Source organism: Emydura macquarii, unplaced genomic scaffold, assembly GCF_026122565.2.
Source record: "Emydura macquarii macquarii isolate MOO-44397 ecotype Brisbane River unplaced genomic scaffold, CSIRO-AGI_Emac_v2 contig_554, whole genome shotgun sequence".
In the NCBI taxonomy this organism is placed as follows: domain Eukaryota; kingdom Metazoa; phylum Chordata; order Testudines; family Chelidae; genus Emydura; species Emydura macquarii.
This window is the reverse complement of record NW_027130691.1, coordinates 8,268,627-8,293,337: the sequence shown is the minus strand read 5'-3', so window position 1 is coordinate 8,293,337 and position 24,711 is coordinate 8,268,627. Positions and strand designations below refer to the sequence as shown.

At 46.9% G+C, this 24,711-nt stretch overlaps 1 long non-coding RNA gene across 2 annotated transcripts in view; it reads left to right on the top strand.

Moving 5' to 3' along the window:
• LOC137147362 (uncharacterized) overlaps window positions 1-24,711 on the top strand; it is an 87,689-nt gene that overhangs the window by 62,655 nt on the left and 323 nt on the right. Inside the window, exon 3 of one of the 2 annotated variants that reach the window (XR_010918189.1) lies at window positions 18,764-19,070. The exons of the other annotated variant lie outside the window; for it this stretch is intronic. This is a non-coding gene — a long non-coding RNA (uncharacterized lncRNA). Of the gene's footprint in view, window positions 1-18,763; window positions 19,071-24,711 lie in introns of those variants that run through there. 2 annotated transcript variants of the gene reach the window in all.

The window sequence follows — 24,711 nt, the reverse complement described above, 5'->3', positions numbered from 1 at the left end:
ATAAAAAGGCTTTCCCCAGATGGCCAAACCATCTGGAAACCCCAAAAACCTGGACTGAGCTGACTTTAAAACAAACTTTCATTTTAATCCTCCCAAGCGCCATGATTTGATCAGGAAATGGAAAAAGCCATCATGCTTCTCAGTGTTTTACCTTTATATTCGTCTCACCCGTGATGGATTTGGGGGCAGGATGGGCAAAAGGAGAGGTCCCCCCTGACAGAACTCTAACATAGTGTTCAGAAAAACCATGTGGCAAAATCAATATTGCAGAAGCATCATTTATTTAAAATGCTTATGAACGATATTGTTTAATTTATGTTCCTGTGTGTGGTGATGGTGGGGAAGGCTATAGGCATTGGACTGCATGCAAACAATGGAAAAGAGTTCAGCATCCAACATGACCAGACCAGTAGCATTGAGAATGTAGAAAGTCGTGCCCCCCCTGGAGCTGACACTGCCATGACAGATGAAAGCTTCAGCAGCAAAATACCAAACGGCCATCTTGACCCCGTTGCCGTCCTAATAAAAGCAAGGCAGACTCCCTTTCCTTTTTTCTTCTCTGTTTGTTTGTTCAAACCTTTCAGGCTTATCCTCATTTGTCGCTGTCAGGCCGGCTGGGCAAACCTATTTGAGGAGTTCAGCATGTGGAACGCTAGCCGCTTGGGAGAATGAGCGGGGCTGCACAGAATCAATGTTTCAGAAACCTCAGAATGTGGGGGGAAAGGGAGTGTTTTTATGTTTTAGCAAGTTTTTATGAAGCATGGACAATGCTGAATCATAGTGCTTCCTTGATGATGATAGAGAGAGAAGACAGTGGCCAGGATCTGGAAATGATGAATTGGAGGAAGGAAGAAAATTAAAAGGAAAAGAGAGAGGTAGTGAACGTCTGCTTATCTAAAATCCCCTCTGAAGCTTCTATTCACTTCCTGTCTGGGCTGAATTCTTTCATTTAGTTCCAGGTGCCACATTTTTAAATGGATCTCTTCATTTTTTAATCCTTTCCTATTGTGAAAAGCTCTCTCTTAGCTTCTGCAGTCCCTCCAGTCATCCTGCCTGCCTGTATTAGGTCACCTCAAAGTCTCACGTTTTATCCAGTGAGAATGAGCCCAACTCACTGTAATGTTTCATCATAACTTAGATTCTTGGGACCTGGCATCCCTTCTATTGCCCTGTGCCGCATGCTCTCCAAGGTGGGGGAAGCATTGGCAGGAAATGAAGCCAGGAATGCTGCAAGCACTTTTGCAGAGGGGATGCCCTTTCGTTTGTGTGTGAGTGCGTGCCCATCCCTTTCTCTGAACTGGATCCAGACCCATTTAGTCTTACTCCACCACTCTGTAGGGACCTGATCTTGCTATTCTTTCTATTCAGGTCAGTGGGACATCTAGCTGCAGAATGCTGGCAGGCTCACTCGTGGTTTGTAAGATGAACTGGGGTACTCCAGCATGAAAGGTGCTATATATATGTGTTAGATTATTATTCATTATGTAGTTTGCCTAAACAAACAACAGCTCTGTCCTACGTAATTATTAAAAAAAACACTGAGAAATTCAACCATGCTTGAAAGTTTGCCTAAACAAAATGGTGGGTGTGTTGGAGTGCAAATAGATTATTTAGCAATCAAAATTTAATCCCTTACCCTGTTTTTAAAAACCCCACAAATGTGTATATATGTGACACTCCATTTCATAAGATTCGCAGTGCAAACATTCAAGATTCAGGAGCAAAAACTGAGTGATGACCACTCCTGTGTCTTGTTCTGTTTATTGTCACCAGGGAGGTGAGCACCTCCGTTACTTTATAGAGCCTGTGGCCCTGATTCTCATTTACACAAAGGCTCATTTGCACTACCACGGTGGCGTATAGTGGCCCTGGTGCAACTGACAGTCAGGCTCAGTGTCGTCTGGTGGGCTGAAAAAAAATGTAACAGAAGGAGAACTGTGGTCTTGACTCTGCTGCCACTTATGCTGATGTAAACGAGGTGTTACTCCATTGAATTCACTGAAATGACACCAGCGTAAAACTGTTAGGTGGGCTGAATCGGATCCAGTATCTTTAGAATCCCTACATGCTGGAAGCACCTCGGCAGCAATCGTCATCTGCCACTGTAACCTAGAGAGGGGTCTTAATTAAATGTCGGTTTAGATTAGTTTGGTTTTTTGCTTAAGGAAAAAAGAATCTGCCACCTTCGCAAGAATCTGATCCCCGGCAGCAATCAGGGATACTAGATTTCCGCCGTCTGCAGCAGAAGATTATTGGATTTCTATGGGCAGAAAATGAAAAGCAAGAGTAATATTGGGAAAGAATAATGCAGGGGAAAGAGAGCTGGTTAACCAATAAGTTACAGAGCATTACCAGTCTAATGGAGAAGGGCTGTATTTGCTGTTTGCTGTTATATGTTGTCTGAGATGGGGCTAGCCAACAAGTTGCAGTTGTCTTGCTAAACCAGGTGGCTTTTGCTCTTTATAATCTGCACTGGTATCTCACTGCCTAATGCACTGAGTGACAGATGATTTATCCTAATTAGGGTTTCCACTAGCAACCTGTGAAAGCTACTATGCGACTGTGGTAGTGCTCTCCTGATGGATTTCTGGACAGAAGGAAGAACTGGAGGCAACCAACCCACAGAAGCATCTGATGCAAGATGAAAAATGTTCTTTCTAAGGCAGCAGACTGCTGATTAACTCTTTTCTTTCTGGTGGGAAATGGCTCCTCCAACCCCCCCCCCCCCACCCAAAAAAAAAAAAAAAAAAATTCCTCTGAAGACACTGGCTTGACCTGGATTTGAAACGGCGGCTTTGCATGACTCCCACTTGAAACCAGAACTCGGAGTTTGGAAAAACATCCAGTTGCAGACTGTTTAGCTTCTGGTTCTGTTATGAAAGTGTTGCCAAGAGAAAGCAGCAGAAAACCTGAAGGCAGCAAGAGAAGCCCTTAAGTGGCTCTGAGAGAGAGTCAAAAGAGAACTTTCTGAGCAGAGTGCCGGCTTTAAAGGCAGACGTGGAACTCTGAGCAAGGAAACTGCCCCCTCCTAGACCCTGCTGTGCTCAGGGAAACATGACTTTGTACCTTCTTGGTAGATAAACAAGATTGCACCAAAGAAATACCTGACCCCATCACCAATTTCTTCTCCTAACAAAAACAACCTGCAAAACATCAAACATTGGCTATCTGCCCAGGCTGAAAGGGGTAACTGTACGATCCCTGTTCCATGATAAGGACACCTGTTCTTCAGGTCCTGACACTGGCTGGTAGGAAGGTCAAATCTAGGATCTTACAAGAAAACTGGCCAGGTTCCGAAATGGATGCATGTGCTGTTCTGTACGTGGTGGAAGCTGCTGAGGGCTGGGAGCCTGGTATTCTAGCTTGCTTCTAATTACTTCTGGTCAGCAAAGGACTCACTTGGACTTGGGAACTGCTTCCTGACTTGTTTCCCAGAGGCATGTGGCTGTCTTTATTCCCACTCAGCGAAAAACGCAACTTTTCTGCTGTCGGGCTGGACAGTCAGTAACTGGGCTGCACTTAGACATTCAACAGAGCAAGCTCGCCTCTCCCTTCCCCTCTCGTACAGTGAGCTGCCCGTTAGGGAGCCTATTGGAGAGATTTGGAGTTAACGCAATCTGTCAGTGGACTTGCTTGCAGTAAATCAGCCAGTGTTGTGATTCACTCAATAACAGGGCTGGAAAACGTAGGCTCCGTGGTAGGCACTCACCTTCTAATCCCTAGATGAATGTGTCTGGAGGGGCAGATCAAACCTGTCTCAAAAAGAAGCATGTGTAAACTGGAGCTGAACGGCGGAATGTAAAGTGTCTTGGAAATAGCTGGCAGGCCGGTGGTGCTAGGCTGTCCCCTGTGGAAGCCAAAGTGGATTCCTCCTCCCGCTTTCGCACCCCAGGCCTTGCGAAGATGGCAAAGGCTGTGCAGGCAGCACTTGGAGATTCCTTGCAGGAGGACGAGACCTTCCTCACCTGGCGTAGATCCTGTTCGATGAGAGAGGGCGGGTCTCTGGCCAGGATCTGCAGGTGCCTGCGAGGGCGGGAATTGAGTGCGTGAAGATCCACGCAGCCGAATGGGTTCCTGGGGCACCAGCTCTGCTGGGTTGGCTTTGGCACGCGGCCTTGCGCGTCGCTCGTGCCGCAGTGCAGTTCGGAGCTTGGCTCTGACTTGCCAGACTGTGAGGTGAGAACCCTCGGCAGAGCCCTCATGTCTCCAGGTTCACCTGACCCTCATCAAAAGCCAGCCTGCCTTCGTCCCAGAAACAGCTTAATCCCCCTTCGGAGCCAGACGAGTGATAACACGTTCCTTTAACTGCAGATACGCCAGCGTTGGGGGGGGGGGAGAGACCTTTCAGCGTACCTGCTGGGCGTGCTGTGCTGTGCACGCATGGGCACATGCTGTTCCTGCTGGACATCGTAGGTGCCAGGCACAACTCGTTTACAGCCGAGTTCTGGCCAGCCCCTGAAGGGGGTACCAGTTCGGGGGAAGCTGCCCTCAAACCCTTCTCCCTGCCTTACGTCCTGGCCGGGATGGCTGGAATCCTCTTTGGGTGGCATGGTTCAGTCTCTCCCCGCGGCACTGGGTGCATGAAAGGGGGCAGGCTGAAGGTGGGGTCGTGGCTCCACTCCTCTCTCCCCGGAGAGATGGAAGGATGCAGCACCCTCTTTCTGGAGGAGAGCACATGCTGCTGGAGAGGCTGAGGGATCAGTCCAGCTGCTGCATGGCCTTCCCTCCAGGACAGGCCCAGCCGTGCCTATGGCACTGTCCAGCCCTGGGTGGGCAGCATGCCCAGCGAGGCATGCAGAACGCTCTGCCGGAGGTTCTGCAGCGGAGACTCCCATGCCTCCTTGTGCACGGCCTGCCTGGCCAATGCCCCTTGGAAAGCCAGCGAAGGAAAGCAAAGAGCTCCTTTCTCAGCAACATCTGGCTGCCAGGAAGACAGGTGACACCACATGCATGTGGGAAAGACCCACCTACTGCCAGGGAGCGGGGAAGGTAAAAGTTTTGAGAAAATCCCAGGAGGACAGAGAAGGTCTGAGGACAGCGGTGTGAAACTCACCGACTGCCTTGTTGTTTTCTCCGAGTTCAGGGGAGTCTTTAAACTGCAGCCTGTGTCTTTGTTGCTCCCTCCCTCTGAAAGATTCCCCTCCTCCACTGGAAGAAACACAGCAAGAATATATGCGCTCGCAAAAGCTGCTTCAGCAGCTCAAGAAATATTGTATAATTATCCCACTCCTGGCCTGCCAACAGCTTCAGCAAATGGCACGTTTATTATGCTCCCCCCCCCCCCTTTCTTCAAGAGACTAATTGAGTTCCAAGCCGTTTGCTGTGTGTAGGAGTTCAGAGAAAACTGTGCTCCAGGGACCCTTCACGTTCCACCTGGCCTGCGGGGAAGGTGGGCCCTCCTCTTTACCCATTGCTGCCCCTGCTTTACTGACTCCTTCCAGTCACTCGAGTTAGTTTCACTCTGGTAGCCGGCACTTATCCTGCTCATTAATGTTTTCTATAGCATCCCGTCTCTCTCTCTGCTCTACTTTCTGCCCCCTGCCATCCCTCCATCCTTCCGGGCTGCGCTTAGAGCGGAGGACTGAGAATTGGGACTCCTGGGACCATTCCTGGCTCTGCCACTGAGGAGCTTCACCCCCTCGGGCAACTCGCTCCCCCGCCCTGTACAATTAAGGGGGCGCCTACCTTCCTCAAGGGACCCGTGAAGCATAATTAACGTTGAGCAAATGCCTGGGGGCCTTGGAATGAATCTCTGTGGAAGTGTCACAAACCAAATTGAAACTTAAAAAGAAATACGACTTCCTCCGCTTTTGAAGCATTTCCTTTTCATTTCTTCTCTGATGCCAGAGCTATCTTCTGTCTCCTCCCTCGGGTAACGCTGAGCCCATCTAATTATGCTTTCCGCTGGACAGTAATCTACAGCCACATAACCCAGGAAATTGAGTTTAATCGCTTGGTCTTCAGCTCTTTCCTTTATTCGGATTGGCAGATTTTGCTTACAGTGAGATAAGCATGAGCTGCCTATGTACAAATGATACCAAGGAGGATATTTCTGTTTGATTGAGGATTCTTGTAAGCTGCCCGGAACCCAAAGACTTGAGTCTCATTTGGGCGAAGGCGGCTTTAGACTGCCCTGACGTGTAACTTACACCCACAGTACAGCCCGTATAGTCTGCTAGAGTGGCATAAAAGACCAGACCAAAGGTCCCATGCTAAAAAGTTCAGTTGACCCATCTACATTGCCCAGGGGTGTGAAAAATCTACATCCCTGAGTGATGTAGTTTAGCCAACCTGAACCCTGGTGTAGACACTGCTAGGTTGACAGAGGAATTCTTCTGAAAACCTAGCTACCTCCTCTCAGGGAGGTGGGTTAACTACGCCAACGTGAGAACCCCTCCCATCTGTGTAGGTATTGTCTACACTGAAGTGCTACAGCAACACAGCTGTAGTGTTTCAAGTGTAGACAGGCACTCAGTGTAAATGAGAATCAGGTCTTTGGATTTATTCTGCCACAGAGCATACCCAGGGCTTCTGAGTTTGTGACTAGTGCCCGAGCCGCTATTTAGCCTGCTAAGGATAATCCCCTACCAAGCAAAAGCTGCAACCATTTTCTGTCTACTCTGTCAAGTCTAGACTTTGGCTGGCATGTCCAAGAAAAAGGTCCTTCTCCATACTTGGCATTTGTTCAGACGCGCAGTGTTCTCGGAAAAGGTTTATCTCCATAGTCAGAACAAACAGATTTATGTGACAGCTCGTTTTATTGTTACGTTGGGTTTTAATCTGTAGCCAATCTCATTTTCCTTTCACCTCCCTAAAATGAATCATATAAATATGCATCTGGTGCCCTTATTTAACACTAATGATTCATAACTATGTTGCACACACACACACACAGAGGAGAGAAAAAAGTGAGAACTGCAGAATTTGGTAGAGAGTTGCACCCACCAGGAAACTTGCTAAATGAGTCACAGGAAACTGCTGTGCAGGAAGCAGCGTGCTCGGTCCTCTGACTTCCCAAGGGAAAAAAAAACCCTTATACAAAGCAGTAAGAAGCTTCATCTTCTATGTAGAACACTGGCATTTCTCACTGCAAATTAGCATCTGGTTGAACTGTACCAAGGAGGTGACAATGATGACAGTGCTGTCCTTTTGCTCAGTTTGGTCACTATGTCGGCCTCCGGACGGGCCTGGAGCTCTTTTGTTCTTTAAAGTGAAATGGTCGTAGCCAGGAAAATGGTAGCTGGTGACTGCGTAGAAAGGCCTGGATCCTGAGTTGCAGCCAAGATAAACTGCCCCACGAACGCATGTACGAAAGGGGCTTTAAACCACCTCTGGGCTTCCCCCAATCCTGAGCTGATCTGCCTTGGATTACTACCTCCAGCCCCCTAGCAGCTGTGTGGCCAGCCAGGGATTGTCAGAATTTAAGGATATCTGGGCCATAATGGGGGTAGCACTTCACCATCCAGGACCTCCCTGGGCTGGGGGGAATCCTACATGGGCTGGCTGGGGCATCTTTGTGCTGCCAGAGCATGCAGAGCTACCTGATTTTACAGGAGAATGGGGTCCAACGTATAGGCGCGTTGTAGGTGCCTTTTGGGAGAAGGTACAAAGATCCCTTCCATCCCCCCCGATGCACTTGTGCAGGGGGCAACCATGAACCCAGCCTTTGCACTCCCAGGGATAGGTGCAGGCGTGTCTGCATTGCCAGTTGTGCTAGACGCCCGAAGGAATGTCGGAGGTGGGGTGTAGCTTCACCCATTTCTGCCCTATCGGGTAGACTGCAGCTGGCATAGGGGTTGGTGGGGAGTGCATGCTACAGCGGCTAAAGGGAGGCATCTGCTTCCAGTGGTCCAGTGCCCCTCCATGCCCTTCCCATCATAATTCATAGTAGAGTCCTCTACATCCTTGTCCATCAAGGGAAAACGTGATTGTTGCTGCTGTCTGCACCACAGGTCAGTCTGATGGGCCGGGGGTGCATGGAGAGAGCGAGATTCCATTGTGCCTGGTGCATCATTGTCCACTTTGCCAGATGAGCTCCACTGGCTTCTACATCAGAAGGAACCAAGTAGCCTCGGACGCTGAGATGAACTTGCCGTGCCGAGTTCTGACCAGATTAAAGCATGCAGCCAACTGAGCTGTAGGCATTTCCCCTTCAAGTAAGGCAAGTGACGGGGGTCTTTCAGATTTTAACAAGTTAACAGTGTTTGTTCTTCTCTTTTCTGATCCAATTATTAATCATTATCACAGCAGTTAAAAACAAATCTGTCCATATGGTATCAGAGGATGTTTTAATCACCTTTTAGAAAATATCTTGGTTTGCAAATCTCCAAATGCAATTAAAAGCCCAATCCTGCTCCTATTGAAGTAATGGCAAATCTCTCATTGGTGTCAATGGTAGAAGGTCAGGCCATTAGCAACCTAAGGAAAAACATGACTTGCCAGTTTAATGAATTTTGCTCTGGCCCTAGTTTTCTGTAGAAGTAGTTTTGATCCCCCAGTTACCCAAATGGTGGGCTTTTGAACAAGATCCCTGAAGTTGGAGTTTGGTAATGATTTATATCGTAACAGTATAAAGGTGTCAAAATGGACTTCCATCGGTTTTGTTGTTTTTTGTTCTCTTATAATGTAGCTCAAGCACAAGAAAAAAGTTTAGGCTTTGTCTTGGTTTAATGGAGGGTGGAAAAGGTTCAAGATAAACTTGCTTTTTGTGAACCAAAGATGTTTAGGCAGGTGATATTTAAAGTGTTCATTGTATCTTGCCCCCTGCTGTACTGGAATTCGCCACGGCCAGTCAGTCTTGAAGATTAAATGATTGTTGGTAGATGGAATTTCTAGTGTGCTAAAAACGTCTCCGTGGTATTAGTCTCGGAGGCATTGAGCTGTTTTTTGAGAATGGAAAGCCAGCACAGAATCCAAGTTCATGCTAACTTAGTTCAACCAAAGAGAACATCCGAGGCCTCGGAGAGGGTCCCAAGCTTTTCACTGAAAACATACAATTGGCTGCTTTCTCAACGTGATCCAAGGTTATTGATACATTCTAAAATCTCAGGAAAGAGGGAGACACACAAACATTCAACAAAAACAAAAAGGGGGAGAGCTGTGCATGTAAGTCCTGAAAACGTAGACCCTGGAGTCCAATAATTCTCTTTTATGCATGATAGCATCTTCCAATAATAGCGAAGAGAGAGACTGTATATCATGAGGGAATTCTAAGAATGGCCATACTGGGTCAGACCAATAGTCCATCTAGCTCAATATCTTGTCATCCAACAGTGACTGGTGCCAGATGCTTCAGAAGGAATGAGCAGAACAGGGCAATTCTCAAGTGATCCATCCCCTGTCATCCAATCCTGGCTTCACACAGTCAAAGGTTTAGGGGCACCCAGAGCATGTGGTTGCATCCTTGACCATCTTGGTTAACAATCATTGATGGACTTATCCTCCATGAACTTATCTAATTCTTTTTTAACCCACTTGTACTTTGGCCTGCACATTGAGCAAATGGTTTTCAGAGAACTCTGCACAATGACTTCAAGATCATTCTTTAGTGGGAACAGCTAATTTAGACCCCAACATTGTGTGTATATATGTGAAATTGCGAGATTGTTTTCCAATGTGCATTACTTTGCCTTTATCAACATTGCATTTCATCTGCCAGTTGCTCAGTCAACCAGTTTTGTGAAATCCCTTTGTAACTCTTCACAGTCAGCTTTGGACTTTATTAAGTAATTTTGTATTGTCTGCAGACTTTGCCACCTCACTATTTACCCACTTTTCCAGATCACTAATGAATACATTGATCAGCACAGGTCCCAGTACAGATCCTTTGGGGATCCCGCAATTATCCCCTCTCTGCTGTGAAAACTGACTGTTTATTTCTACCTTTTCTTTCCTATCTTTTAACCACTTACTGATCTATGAGAGGACCTTCCTTCTTATCCCACGACTCTCTACTTTGCTTAAGAGCCTTTGGTGAGGGACCTTGTCAAAGGCTTTCTGAAAGTCCAGGTACACTAAATACACCAGATCATCCATGTCCACATGTTTGTTGAGCTCCTCAAAGAATTCTAATGGATTGGTGAGGCATGATTTCCCTTTACGAAAGCTGTGTTAACTCTTCCCCAAGTATGATGAGCCTGTAACAAACAGCTGTTAGGATATGAAATGGTTTGGTGCAAGGATTCTCTGAATCTCTTCTCTGGTTTTCCCTAAAGGGATCTTCCATTCCCAGCCTGTGTTTTTATAAGCGTTGTCGCGTTGCATTCAGAGATGACAACATTTTGTTGTGCAAAGCCAGGAATGGTTTTGCTTCAGTCACATTTTATCCAGCCCCCAGAGTCTGCAGATGGACGATGTTCTCATACACACAATGTGGTCTTAGTCTTTCTCTCCCAGGCACCCTGGTGAAAAGGGGATTTGTGGAAGGAATCTTTCCAGGGAGGAAGGATGAGTGGGGGGAAAACAGAGGAGGGCACCATCTGGTTCACTATTCTAGTCATGGGTGGTTAATCAAGGAGGAACTTATGTTATGCCTGAGAGGAGTGGGTGTGGAACAAATGCAGAAACAAGATTTCCAGATCCCCTTAATAAAATTACGGCCGTGAGCAGATATTTCAGGTGCTGCATGAGTTAAAGACAATGAGCCATGCTAAACCCTACTGTCACGCCATTGATTTCACTGCCGTTGCACTAGGGATGAATTTGGCCCCAGAGGTTTTTATTCAGTTTCATTGAATTATTGGACCATCTGGCTGAGTGCTCTGTAAACCGTGGCTTCTTCGAGCCCATATGGGGAAGCAAATATATTTTTGCAAGTGAACGTTACGTTTCACACAATGCATGGCCCATACATTTAAAAATATATTTGACAACTGCCTTCTGTACTAGCAGATCCTACAGAGCAAGAGTAGATTCCTTTGGAGGAAGCAAAAGGTGATTTTGTTTCTTGGTGTCTTGATGTGGCCTTAAAAATATGCTCCTGAGAAATGCAGAACAACTGACTTTAGGCACCATCCTGAACAAAGGGTCACGTGTGAACGACACCACTCCAGGAGCAACCTGGTGGGGGCGTTGTGACTCTGAGCCACACACTTCCCCATCACCCTCGTGGCAGGGATTCAGCTCCACTTCCCCCACCCACAGGCCAATGCAGCTAAGTCTCTCTCCATTCCCTGCCCATTAACTCCAATGAGGGAGTCTGGATAGCCCATGCAGGGATAAAAAATGGGGTTTCTTTCTCCATTTTGCTGGACCGTAGCCCAAGTCACGCTGTGGGTCTAAAGAAATGAGTCCTAGAGATGAGCACAGCTACATATAGAAAAATAGCTTCTTTTTTTTTAAATCTGAGAAGCAAGAGATGGGTTTGATGCACTGCCAGCACTGTTTGAATTATACCAGGGAAAGGTGCTGTTGTATTGTCTGGCTGCAGTCTACAATTTTTATGCACCCAAAACTCCAGGCTGGCTGGCGTGGGAGCACGAGAAATGCCGGAGCAGGCTGTGATATGAAGGTTGGGGAACCCATCATTCTGTATGTATTATGGAAACACCAAGCAAAAGTGTGCAATAAGTCATATGAACACCGACCTAGGAAACAGAAAGTTAGGTGGGAGTAGAATGTCTAAGTGAAATTCTGGCCTCACTGAAATCCAGTGGTAAAATTCCTTTTTTCCGGGGCCAGGATTCCACTCTGCAATGTGAGTGTAGGTCCCAGTCCTGCACTGAGACTCCTGTACCAGTGCAGGCGGGGGTCTCTCTGACTCCACTGCAGCTCGCATGCTCTCAGTGATGTGTCTGTAAAATTCACAATGCAGGATCACAGCCAGTTGGCTAATTTGCTATGGATGTCTTAGAGCAGTGGGTCTCAACCGGGGGTACACATACCCCTGGGGGTCCACAGAGGTCTTCCTGGGGGTACGTCCACTCATCTAGATATTTGCCTAGTTTTACAACAGGCTACATAAAAAGAACTAACGAGAGCCATACAAACTAAAATTTCATACAGTGACTTGTTTTATACTGCTCTATATACTATATGCCGAAATGTAAGTACAATGTTTTTATTCCAATTGACTTATTTTAAAATATGGTAACGATGGGACAGTAAGCAATTATTCTGTACTAGTGTGCTGTGACACTTTTGTATGTCTGGTTTTGTAAGCATGTAGTTTTCAAGTGAGGTGAAACTTGGGGGTGCGAGAGACAAAGCAGACTCCTGAAAGGGGTACCACAATAGTTTGGAAAGGTTGAGCGCCACAGTCCCAGAGCGTCACTATCTGAAATGTAATAGTTTCTGACAGGAATCCAATAATTAAGCATCTAAAAATAATTGTATAGTGTCATTTTATATCTGAAATAGATTTTGGGACACCATATAGTTCAAACGTAAGTGACTGATTTCCTTTTACTTTGAATCTATGGGCAACATGCCTTGTGAAATGTATAACCCATACGGTATATGGAAAACCAATACATCTTCCATGTGGGCAACAAATCATGGATTATTATTCTAGGGGGAAAATATTCTTGCTATACTATGTATTTTGACTTGGAGGAGGCCCAACTTTTCATTCCTGCTTCTTGACTGAATTTCCTGACCTAAGGAGTCAAATAAAACTCTCTCTTTCTCTCTGTGCAATGATTTAAGTTTGCCGTAAGTAAAACTTGCTTCCCAGAAGTTCCAAACAGTGTGGCTGGCTAATGTATGCAATTCTATAGCTCGATGTGCAGCATGACCTGGCCTCTTGATGTGGAGAGGAGCTCAGAACAGAAGCTGTAAGGATGCAAACCCCAAATCATGACAAGAGCGATACACAGGGTTTTCTGCCTTCTGATGGGGAAAAGGCAACTGAGTGCACAGTGCTAAGGGAGAACTCGGTGGAAGCTGTTTAATCAAATGGTTTCCACTGAAGTCAATAGGAGTTGAGGGCACTTGGCACCTTGCAGGATGGAGGACTTCTATTTACTGAGTGGCCCGGCTTACTGCAGTGTTAGAAACCATGAGATGTGTCCCCATGAGTTTCTGTGTCATGCACAAGGTGGTAAGGTACCAGCATGGGCACAGGGCGTTAGAGCAATTTGACTGTTATTCTGTAGTGTGGCCACTCTCCCTTCTAGTACACTAAAGTAAGGGAAATAACTTGAAGGTGGATCACTCAAGTTAAGATGCACCCTTGATGGGCAGCAGAGGGTGTAAAACTGTGGACCCCACAATAAAGGCTAGCTTCCTTCACTGTGAGCTAACAGAACTGCAAGTCAAGAGGAGTCTGCTGCAAGAAGCCTCTTAGGGGTGTTCAAAGGCAGCCAGGTATCAGCAGCTCGCTGCTGCTCTTCACTCGTGGGTGTATGGCTTTGGCCCAGTAGACCGAGCCAGCAGCTATCTGCCCGGTGACAGGATGAACCAGCAGAGCAAGGCACAGCACGTCTTACGAAGGAAACACAGCTGGTAGGCTGGGAATGAAATGCCCGACTAAATGAGCCCTAAAAGGCAGGAGGTGTGAAACCCAGTCACGGGTTTCGATATTGCCTGCAGTTGTGCGATGGTGTGTGTGCATGGAGGGAGGGGGTCATTGCCCAGTAGTATAATAAAGTAGAGCTCCATTTGAATATTAGTGCCTCGCCCAAGCAATGGGCAGTATAGGCGAAATGTGGAGAAAAGTCTCTGAGCTGGTGAACCGAATCCTCCTACCCAATGCCCAGCGCCCAATGACTGTGGCTTGCCTAAACAACGCGGTCGGGTCAGGATGTGGCCTGGTGCTTGTCCGGGCACACATGCATCTGATGTTTGACTTGTGGGTCTGCGCTGTGCACAGATGCCCTGGCCATACTCTCACAGGTCGTCGTCTTCCCTCTCCAAGGTGTCATGGTTCTGTTCTGCAACAGGTGCAGGGACTAGAGGGAGAATAAACCTCTCTGTTGCTTATTCATGAGTAGAGACAGAAACCCACAATTTCCACTTCCTTTGGGTCTTACATAGCCATGAAATGAAAAAAGTAGACCATCTGGGTTGAAGGGAATGCAAAGGAGGCTTTCCTCCAGTCTTTAATTTAGACTCTACTCCGATTGACTGGCCTTTAAAGAAACCTCGTGAATTATCACTGGCAGCTGTGTGGAGATCGTGATAGCTGTGCAATACCCTGCAATTTTCATGCAGAAATGTATTGATGTCGTGTCGACTGAAATGAGCAAATACAATGGGGTTTCTGGTGGAAATACCCTGCTTTTCGCTCCCGTTTTTAAAAGGTCATACCACAAGAATCTTTCCTATGGCCAGCACATGTCCTGGGGCATGTGTTTGCGCACAGTAGAGCCACGTAAAACAAATTGCACTTGTACAGGCTTACAGGCTAGTCCATCTGGACGCACGCAGAGGGAGACAGAAGGACGTTCTATATGAGCTCCAGCTGGCTGCAAGACCTAAGGTGTTTTGGGAAAGCAGAAAGGGATGGCGGAGCTGGTAGGAATGGCCACGATGGGTCAGGCAGTTTTTCATTCTTGCATCATGACCAAATGGCCTACTTTCCTCAGCAGAAGATTCAGATAAAACAGCTTCATTCAGCAGATATGGGCAGCAGTTGGGGCCAGCCGTATAGCTGGCTGCCTGGAAGAAGTTGATATGCTTCATCTGTTGGGTCAAACCCATATAAAGCGGCAAACCCCACAATGAGACGTAAGGCAGCAGAGCCTGGCAGCAGGGTTTGCATGAGGATGTTCCCGATCGGATTCTATGGTGGCAATACTAGATGTCCCATCATGTCAGACAAAGCTCGGGTCTGCTCCTCACACCAGCTTGTCATAATGTCAGGCTGGGCAGATGATCTCGTTATGGGAAGATTATGCTAATGAAAAGCTTCCTGAAATCAAGCTCATTTTGTGTTCAAAAACATCAAAATAAATGGCTTCTAATTGAATCTTATGATCGGTCCCGTCCTGATAATGAACTGCTATTAATTCGAATTGGAAGAAGGCAGAATGTAAACACAGTGGTCGTGCAGAGGGAGATGATATGGCACACAGCCCTGGGAAAGGCAATGTGGTTTCCATCTGTGATAGGTTCTCGCCTCTTCCCTCAAGAGACTGGCTTTGGCTTTGTTTCTAGACTGAGCAAACCCCGAAGTGAGTCTGTCAGAGCCTTTTGGTTTCTTCTTGCCTTTGGCACAGAAAATGGCACGGTCTGTTACCCGCTTACAGGGCCCTCGTCACCGCAGTCATTGATGGGTTTTGGCTTTGCGACACCCCATGTGAGGGATGAGGAAATAAGGCACAAATGTTTAGGATGCTAGCCTGAGCTGTGGAAGACCTGGGTTCAATTCCCAGCTATATCACAGACTTCCTCTGTGATCCTGAACAAGAAACTTAATCTCTCTGTTCCTCAGTTTCCCTTTGTAAAGCAAGGGTAATAGCATTCCACTGGTTCCCAGTGGTGTTTTGAGGCACTTAGATACTATGGTACTGGGGGCCAGATAAGTAGCTAGGAAATAAAGTTGGTCTCTTGAGTTCCTGTCCACAAAACTGTCCTTCAGAAAGCATTGCGTGATTTCAGTGCAAAGATCGGCACTTGACCTAGGTATGCTTGAAACTGAGCCCCTGAACCAATCAAAAGGCTTGGGAACCTTTCAAATAGAGCAATGAGGAGAAAGGTATTTAGCTCGGGGAAGATTTTGATATTCCAAAATTTTGGTTTTGTTCCGATTTGAAACACATCTTCCCAAATTTTGAAATGCCTCTGTCAGCAGGAACAGAGCCATAGACTGTGGGATCCCAGCTATGGAGGTGCGGGACAAGTGAGCTGGTAGGAAAGCAAGCAGGGTCCCACTGAGGTTTTGGAGAAACTTCGTTGAAATGGAGCTGTCTCTGCACACTGTTTTCATTTCAACTAATCGTCAGGAAAGTTCCAATGGGATGTTTTTTCATCAGAATCTGATCAGCTCTAGTTTCAAGACACACACTGAGTTTGTGGCTATACCTGTATCTAACCAGTTTCATGTGGCATTTTACATAGGCGTAACTATGTATTTTGCATCGCATATTGACTGCTCAGTAAATTGACTTGGGGGCAAAAATCACCCTTGCCTGCACAAAACCAGAACAATCAGGTTGGGAAATGCAGGCGGGCTGGGGTCTGTACTTTGCTTCTCATTCATGAGCAGCCCCTCAGCACATAATTTCTTCCTCTGGGCTGGTTTAGCACCCACTGCCCCTCTCTGGCTCTTCTGGAGCTTTGGGCTTTTAAATCTTCATATGGGGGATCTCCCCCGCTTCCCCGTGATCCACTCCATTGCATTCTGTTTGGAGCTTGTGCCCAAGTCCCAGCCAACCGGGGCTCTGCGGGGGCCCTCTCTGTTTGACTTCTGCGCCCGTGCAGTATAGCCATGGGACTAAAGCCAGAGGCTGAGCCTTGTCCTGCATGCTTGCTGCAGGCTTGCCCGTGCAATATACCTCTAAGCTAAGGAGCTTCACAGCATAGTTGAATTCCCCTATTTAAAAAATTCATGGTCGTATGTGGACCAAAGGGGACGGGGGGGAAAAAAAAAAGCTGTAACCTGTTTTTCTTTTTCCTGACTGGTTATAGAAAGAGGCAATTACCAACTCAGCTAAGAGAGAATTCAATCCTTTTGCCATTAGGGTTCAAATGAGTTGAGCCTTCCATAACTTTATTTCCAGTCTCTGTTCGATCTGGCTTATCCCTCTGTCTCGCCACCACACTGGCTTCTTGGGAAGTGGAAAGAGGCAGAGACACTGACCTCAGTCCAGGGCAGGGGAAATGAAGGGGAAAAAGAGGAATTAAATTACATACACACACACACCCTTGTCAGTGTGGTTAAAATGTTGTAATATTTCTTTCTTTGTGCGAGCTTTTGAGTCGTGCCATTTGGAAAGGAAAAGTTGGATGTGTTTTTCCAGCATACTTACAAAGTTTTGCTTCAGTGTTTAAATTCCTGGCCCTTATTTTATTTTTAAGGAACACAGGCCTTTAAACCACAGAATTTTCTTTCCAGCAAGGATGACCTCATCTGTTTCAGAGCTGAAATGGGCATCAGAGATCAACCAACGAAAACGTTTCCATTCAATAATTGCTCCATTTGAGATCACATTACCCCCTCTGTTATTTATTGGCTGAAATATTGCAGCTTCTTGGTATTAGTCTAAAAAAAGAAGCAAGGTTTTCTTTCCCCCTTCACCCAACCTCTCATTTGAAACTCAACCCACTCTGATTTTCACATCATGCAAATGACAAACGAGCAAAAAAATGTTCAGCTTTTTACAAGCCAAAGGAAACCAAAATGCTTTATAGTCTATATGCACTGCATACAGGAAATGCTTCCCCCACAACTGAAACACAGCCATCTTTCAGCGTGGGACTTAGCTGCTATAATTTAAATGTTGGTGCAGTCACTGTTTCTGAAAGGTGTCTGGACTGATCGAGACAGTAGACGTAATTCCTTATAGCCACAGAATAGGTGCGGCGTTGACAGCAGCGTTGCAAGTGTCACCAACCCCACGTGTCAGACCCGACGTGGAGAGACCACCTCCAAAAAGAGTATTGGAATAGTTCAGCCACTGTTTAATTCTCCTTCTAGGGAGAGGATGAGGGAGAACAAACTCATGTGACAGATGTTGGTCCTATTGATGAATGCACTGCAGAACGGCATTCAGATGCTGCGGTGGTGAGAATGGGTAAAAGAACTTCTCTAGAATAGATGGCTCATTCAGTCTTTGACCTATTTGTTGACACTTCCAGGAAGGTTGTGATGTCACGTGGGTGTGACCCCTGATCAGTGTGTCCCTCGCTGTGCTGACGCACAGAGAACACAAGTCTGTTTGTTTACAATGGCCAGTTATGGGGCTTGAAGTTGTAGCTCACCTTGGCAGGCCACCCTTACTTCTGCACTGCTGCTGGGGGCGGCGCTGCCTCCAGAGCTGGGCACTCGGCCAGCAGCCGCTGCCCTCCGGCAACCCAGCTCTGAAGGGCTCGGGCTGTCAGCCCATGCGTGGCAGACAGCCGGAGGCCTGCCACGCATGGGGGCTGACAGCTCGTGACTCCCTCCCCCCCACAATAACCTCACAGCCCCCTTGTTTGAGAACTCAAGCTGGAGCGACTCCTGCTTTTAGCTCTGATGTCTTGGGTTCAATCCCCAGTGTCGACCAAGATGGCAACTGGTCGTGGCCTCTTTGGGGATGGGGATGCTTGACTTCTGGGGAGCATTTTGGAAACCACCAAATTCATTTCATGACTGAGCAGCCATCCGGTAGGTTGCCATCTGGGATAAAGAGAGCTGTGGATTTGCTTACACCCTCCTCCTGCCCCTCAGTTCAATCAAAATCTAAGCTGTTTCAAACTCTTCCGGGTCCATATGGCTGCAAATAAACCTTCCGAATGGGAGCTAAATCGAATGCTGTGCTGTCCGAACCTGCAGGCATGGAGCCTGCCAGAATAGCTGAAAGAAGGGAGCATTTCCCCCAATCCTGTCAGCTGATGGGAGCTGAGACTGAGAAGCAGTAGGGCCCAATGGATGCGACAGTGGCTGGGCAGTCAGGAGAGCTGCATTCTATTCCCAGTTCTGCCGCTGAACTATTGCAGGACCCCTCTGTCCTGTCTGTTTAGGCTGGTGGGTCATCAGAGCAGGGACCATCTCTTACTATGTGTTCATATGACACCTAGTACAATGGAGATGCAATCTTGGTTGGGGTCTCTAGCAGCTGTGGTAACATTAACTTGGGCTCCAGAGGCTGTCTAATGTCATAGTTGTCTGTTTATTTCCCAGGCTATGGCTATGTGCTCCTTGAGGTCAGACAAGAAGCCAGCCTCAGGGTTTGCTCAGAGAGCTGGATGAAGATCCTCTCCAGGGAAGCAAGATGGGCATGAAAAGCGAAGCTTCAGAGAGAACTTTATACAGACAGACACGATCCAGATTGGAATTTGGCCCAATCACGGGGATTAACATTTGTGCAAAATGCACCGGGCTCTTTAATAACCGCAATTGGTCAGGAGGACCTTGCTTTGATCTCACGTGTGTCTGACAAGAATAAAAGTGACTAACCAAACACCCCGTGATGTAAGAGATCAATGGCCTTGCACCAGCAGCGACTGAGAACATACGATCAGAACAATGTAAAACTTGATTGACTTGTACACAGCAAATGTCCCCTCCATATTTGCATTGTATTTGCAAAACAGTTGGCAGATCTACGTTTTCCCAAGACATGCATTGCAGAGAGCATTTAGACTCTGTGAAATGCGTGAGACTGACTCAGATTTCCAAGCCCTAGCTACTAGGCTATTAGACAGCGCAAAGCTTATATTTAAATATGTGCTCATCTGTGCAGTCAGGGGAACAGAAGAAAACTCCCAGAGAAGACAGATTGCAGATTCAGGGTGGATTGCCACCTTCCTAATGTCAGCAGGCAAATTGCTGGCTGTCAGAAGCCTTGTATTTTGACAGGACCAAGTCAGAGACCCAAGTACCTGGGGTTGGCCTGTTTTCTGGATGTTGACTGGAGATACTGACGTCAGTCAAATGTAGGAGGCCTGGTGCAAAGGAAACATCTTTAGCCGTGGGAGTGCAACTTGCACTGCAGCCAGTTGGAGCCGTGCGAGTGTGAGTACTGTCAGGCTGCCCGCAGTTGGCTCGTGATAGCGGGAGAACTGAAGGAGTGTCCACTTTGACCCCTTACTCCTGCTGGAGACGGGCGTATGTTTCACCGGAGCAAACGGCGGCATCCCTTGTTTACGCGTCGGGGAGGAGTTTGCAGTAGTGCGGCTATGCTGGTAGCCAGCAACTGATTGCTGGAGTCAGAGCCAATTCCCTTTGCAGATGTGGACTTCATCCAAGCATCTCTCTAATTTCAGCAGAAAGGTCTGCAACGAATAAATCCTCCAAATGCTGGGAAGAAGTGGCTGTTAATTTAGTGCAATGCGTAAGGCATTGGGTACTTACCTAATCATAACTCTGGGTATGGAGAACCTGATTAAGCTCTCGGGGGAGCATCAAACAGTGGATACAATTTAGCATGATGGCTTGACATTATCGTTAATGATTCTATTACAAAGCACAGGCCAAGGCTGTTAGACTGCCCTTCTGCTTGATGATGTCATGGGTTTTTTTTTGGAGGGGAGGGCCAGGGGGTACTTATTTTTCCCAGGCAATTTCTTTAGACCAGTGCTCTCAGCACAGTCTGTACACAGTATTCAAGCTGCCATCCTTCATTAGGTCAAAACAGTGTTAATCACGTCTTTCGGAGCATCCTTGGAAATGGAATATGAGTGCTACTTGCGCTGAAGGACTCAGGGGACCCAGCAGTAATCTGTCTGCTTAATGATATTGCTGCTTGACAGGAGGAAATCAAGGGCTGCCGAGGAGATCTGAATTTGCTTTCCCCTCTTATAGCCAAGGAGAAATGGGTCTGGTGATGAGCTTTCCTAGATGAGGCCCCTCAGTTGAAGAAGGAATTCTTGCTACCTTAATTCAGATCTGCCTGTGTATGGGGGCGGGAGTGGGGGGGATTCCTGATCTCTCTGAAACGGTGACGCTGCCTGTCCTGTCCCGTTCCGGCGTGTGCATGGTAAGGCAGGGAATCTACTGGCAGTGGGTAAACTTTAAAAGGTGCGGAGCGGAGCTGGACTGGAGCCCACACTGTATGGATCTGCATCCAAACCTGGCTGAAATCAGGGAATCTTCAGAGCTGGGGCTCTGCCTTGGTCCTGGCCCTGGCCCTGGTTCAGATCAGCAGAAGCACCAAAGGTTTGAATGCTTTTCTAAGCCCCTTGAGACTGCAGAACAGGGGTGTAAAACTAATGAAAACAAGCTGCCCTCGGAGATTTCTGATTCATCCCTGCATCCAGCCAGGCAGAAACACCACAGGAGCAGAACTGTAGATCTTCTGTGGCTGAAACCCAGGAGTATTGGGCGTGCGGGAGGGAGACAGAGAAATGGTGTGTGGCTTATACTGCAGTAAGGCTACAGTCATCAGCATATTAGTCCAATATCCACACGTAGAAAACCCAATTAATCACCTCATGTCCTTCTCCCAGCACCTCCCAGCAATGTGCAGGAGAAGAGAGGTGCTTTGCGGTGTACTCTGAAGGCTAACAGGTTTGAGTTTATTTGGGACCAAAAGAGGAAGTTTGCCTCAGAGGAGTGGATGCCTCATGGAAAATGCTATGCAGCCCCCTCTTGCTTTTAAGCCTGAGGACTCAATCCCTGAGTGCCCAATAGTCTTCTTACAAAGCAAAAGCCATTTGATGTGAACTTTGATAACCCCTGCCCCGTGGGGTATGTGTTTCTTGATTGGCAGCCAAAAGTTATTGACTCTCAGAGTGAGGTCTGCTAGATGCTTATAAAAGTCCTATCACCAGAGCCTTTTAAAAATATAAACTGGAGCAGTCACTCAAAAATGTATCATTGGTTTGATTTCTAAAGTGTGAGTTCTTTCAGGCAGGGGCTGTCTTTGCTCTGTGTTTGTACAGTACCTGACACCGGAGGGCCCAGGGCCCTGGTCCATGAGTGGGACTCCTATGTGCTACTGCACTGCAAATAAGAGATAATAATAAGAACATAAGCAGGCAGCCACCACCAGCCCTGCAATAATGTAACTTCACAGTAAAATTTCCAATACAATGGACTGCTCTCCCCAGCATAAACTAACTACATACCAGCAGGCAAAATAACCCCACGCCAAACAGTGGACTCCCTGAGTCTCAAACCATCCCTCCCGCAAATGTCTAGCAGAGAAGGAATGTTATAGGGTGAGGTTTTCAAATGTGCCAAAGGGAGTTAGGTTGAGGTCCCTTTCAGGGCATTTGAAAATCCCGCTCGTAAAGCAGAGTTCTTGAGTAGGCTGGAATTAGGTGATGTAAGAGAAAAGAACTCTGTGTTTGCTGGATCAGATTCTGGTGGTAAAGGGAAAAACCCAGATTAGGATTTTTTTAAATCACCCTGGCCTTTTCAATGTAATTTTAGGATCATAACACACAAAGGTTCTTTCCTATTTCATGCAACAGCCAGTGTTTATTTTTCCGTCTCCAGAGAGATTATAACACTAGCATCTTCGTTTGTTTGTCCAAGCTTCCTCCTTTGGTATGGAGTAACACTGTTTTACGGAAAGTGGAGGAAGAGTGGAAACCCACAAAAGTGACACAGGCTTTTGTCTCCAGCAGTTCATGGCAATTTCCCCTGCTGTTTTATGGCTGGGAAAGCCGGTGATAATGTGCTAATTAGATTTAACAGCATGGTTAGAAAAGTCACAAATTAGCCAAAGACTTAAATTCTTAACCCCCACAACTGGGTTCAATGTTTGAATTCTTCTACTAGACAGACCCAAAGAGATACAAGCCCAGCACAAATCAGACAGACGTCCATGCTCCCAGTGCGCTTCCAAAAGAATTTTTTCAACGCTATGGTCCAAGGTAAGCCTGTTGCGGAGGCTTCGTAATGCAACGCCAGCCTATGTGGTAAAACTTCAAGGGAGTCTCTACATCCTACAGCACTTTCCATATCTTACAGATTCATAGGAATGAATGAATAAGTGTGGCTAACAAAATGGGAAGCAAACCTTTTTGAAGAGCCGCTGATGCTAATCCAGATGTATAGTGTGCATTCATGGTCTTTAATCATTTTATATTTGTACAGGGCTTTTTATCTTGGAGCTCCCAAAGCCACTCTAAACGCCCATGGACTTCACTAGCTGCAGGATCAGACGCTACCTGCCAAAGCTAGGTATGGAGAATCTTCCCGGGAAGTGCTGCTGCTGAGTTCTGGATTGGCCCCTGCTATCCAGAGAGCGTTGCTGAAATGTAGCCAGCTCTCGGATGGAGGGTAGCAGCCAAGCAGGCTACAATATGCCAGCATGTGAGCATGGGGAACTGCTAACAGAGTCAATGAGAACCCCAAGAGCAGAATTTGGCTACTATTGCTCTATGAGGACCTGGCAGTATTTCTATATATTTATTTGTATTATTGTAGCACCCAGGAGACCCAGTCACAGCTCATTGTGAGAGGAGCGGTGCAAACACAGAATGAAAAGACAGTCCCTGTCCCAAAGAGCTTACAATCTAAGTAACAAGCCCATAAATCTACACTCTTATGCCCCGGTGATCAGCCAACTTAGAAATACTGAGAACGGGGAGAGAAAGGTATGCAGGATGAGTTTACTCAAAATGCTTTGTGAACAATCAGGAAACATAAATCAACCCCATACAGCCAGAACTGATCTTCTCCTATCTAAACACTAATGATAAAAAACGGCTGGAGCTCTTCCGAGCAGATTTAGAGAGGGAGCGGTTTGATTCTCCAGTATAACCTGTTCCCAGGGACGGGGGTCTCTCGAGTCGGCAATAGCGCCTGCGTGCAGGCAGTGCGAAGCTGTCTTATTCTGGTTGGAAGTGCCAAGGGGAGCATCCCCTCTTTGCAGGGGAGCTCTCTGCTGGCATGAAGCTGACGGAGATGTACTGAGGAGCCAGCTGACCCATCTCCCACACACATACCACCAGTCAGCAGGGACAAGAGAACAGGTCTGTTAGAGCTGTGGAGGGGGTGTGGCTGAGCAAACTCTGCTATGCTTATCCTTTGCTGGTGTCAGGTCATTCAGATTGCTTATGCCAGGGACCTAAATTAGAGCAACTTCTCAGATGCTCTAATTTATGCCAAGGCTGGCTGTGACAGGATCTGTAACCAGTTCCCTAAGGACCCCTCTGTGACCCACGAACTTCCTAATGCCAACTGGGCAAGAGGGTGCTACCCAGGATCTCCTGGGTCTGGTATGTACATTCCAGTTCACCAACAAGTGTCATGGGACGTCTCAAATAAGAGCTGGTGTCACACTGATCATCAGTATCATTGCAAAACACATGCACAGATGTTGTGTAAGGAGTTATGCATATACACTGAAGATTATGAGTTCAGTCTGTGTGTAGGGACAGGTCACCAGCAATGGTGAAAAACAGGTCTTCCATCAGACAAGGAATGTTTATCTAGGTGGCTATTTACATGTGAATTATGTATCCTATAGTTCACAATGCATATCGTTCTCCTCTACCAGTCTGAACCGAACGCTAATGAAGGGATTGTGAAACTTTTCTCCCTTTGAAGTTAACAGGAGGAAGCAAATATGAAGGGACAGAGGGTGGGGGGGAGAGAACCCTGCCTTGAAGTACACACTCAGAGATTTGCTCTAGTGCATTTGGGAGACAAAGACGACACCCTGTTGTCCTTTGCCTAGGAAGTAAATAGACAGCAAGTTTGTTTCATTAAAGAGGAATCTCAACCAGGCTGAGCTGAAAATGCTGGAGAGATCTTTGGGTGAGATAAACCTCGTTACACCAGAGATTAGCCTATGAGTTACATTTAGTCTCTGGAAAGCGTGTTGATTTTATTTTTTTATATGTAGCCATTTGTTTCCAATATTCTTACTCATGCTCACTTGAATCCTGTTCTTTGATGATAAATACATTTATAGTGAAAACAAGAATGCATTTAAGTGCTGTGGTGTTAAGCAAAGTGGTGATCCTGAGTTGAATCTTACAAGTCTTCTGTGCCTTTGGGAACAGCAGCCCTGGTAATTCTGTGAGCATCCAGAGGATAAGGGGCTGGATGCTTGAAGGAATGCTCGAAGGACTGGGGGGCTGGTGTGTGCTTATCGCTAACCTGTACAAAGGCCTGGAAGGCAGTAGTAATGTCTCTGGTGGTTTCACGGAGTTTATTCACAGCAGGCACAG